The sequence below is a fragment of the Aotus nancymaae genome, unplaced genomic scaffold (genome assembly GCF_030222135.1).
Source record: "Aotus nancymaae isolate 86718 unplaced genomic scaffold, 86718_ANA_hifiasm-v0.15.2.pri h1tg000007l, whole genome shotgun sequence".
NCBI lineage: Eukaryota > Metazoa > Chordata > Mammalia > Primates > Aotidae > Aotus > Aotus nancymaae.
In genome coordinates, this window is record NW_026988418.1 from 35,949,276 (window position 1) to 35,950,420 (window position 1,145).

Below are 1,145 nucleotides of genomic sequence, written 5' to 3' on the forward strand. Positions count from 1 at the left end.
CAGATTCATCCATGTCCCTACAAAGGACACAAACTCATCATTTTTTATGGCTGCATAGTATTCCATGGTGTATATGTGCCACATTTTCCTTGTCCAGTCTATAGATATTTCTAAATGTCCTGTTTTGTTTTGTTGTTTGGCAATCCTACTCTTAAGGAAAATACTAGATATTTATCTTAAACTGTTTCTTTACTTGGATAAAAATGTTCATGAAAGTTGAACCCACAGGCTAGATAATTCCCTCTTCCATAAAGATATGTGGTTGTGCCTGACTATAGGTAGCCTCAGAATGCATTTTCTGACTCTTGATCACAAAGATTCAGAAACTTGGGCAGTAAATAATTATCTATTTGACTAACCTGTTATTTTCCTCAGTTGGCTAGACAATGTCAGTTATTTTAAGTGATTTCTGCATACTCTTTTTTCTCCTTAAGCTTTTCAGAATTTTCTCCTTCTTCGGAAAATAGAAGATACCCATAATGTATTTCTTATTGCTACTTTGCTGAGTGTCCCTGGGGACCCATCTGTCGGAAAAAGCTTTCCTGTCAGCAGTAGGGTGTCAAGGGTGACTGCCAACCTGAGAAAGGCATCACCACTATTCTTGACATGGTGCTTTCCCTTATTTCTCAACTTTTATGTCAAAACCAATCTGAAAGTAGAAAGCTAAGTTTTATAAGTAACACATAATAAAATCTTGTCTGGGACTGATCAAGAGAAAAAATTTCACATTTGTACATTCCAAGATCAATAGATCTAGGATCTACATCAAACATTGGGCTAAACAACAACAAACCGAACTACTAGTATAGTGGATTATGCAGGATCATGGGAGTGGAAGTGCCACCACTCACTATCACTCCTAGTGACCACTAGCAAGACTTTTGCTATCTGTTCCCATGACATTATGGTCTGTCGACCTAGAGATCTTAGTTCCAGAGGGAGGAATGCTGCCACTAGGAGATACAGCAATGATTCTGTTAAACTGGAATTTAAGATTGCCACGTGGCAACTTTGGGCTCCTCCTACCTCTACCACAACAAGCTAAGAAGAGAATTACAGTGTTGGCTTGGGTGATCCACTCAGACTATCAAGATGAAATTAGTCTACTACTCCATAATAGGGGTAAGGAAGAGTATGCATGCAAT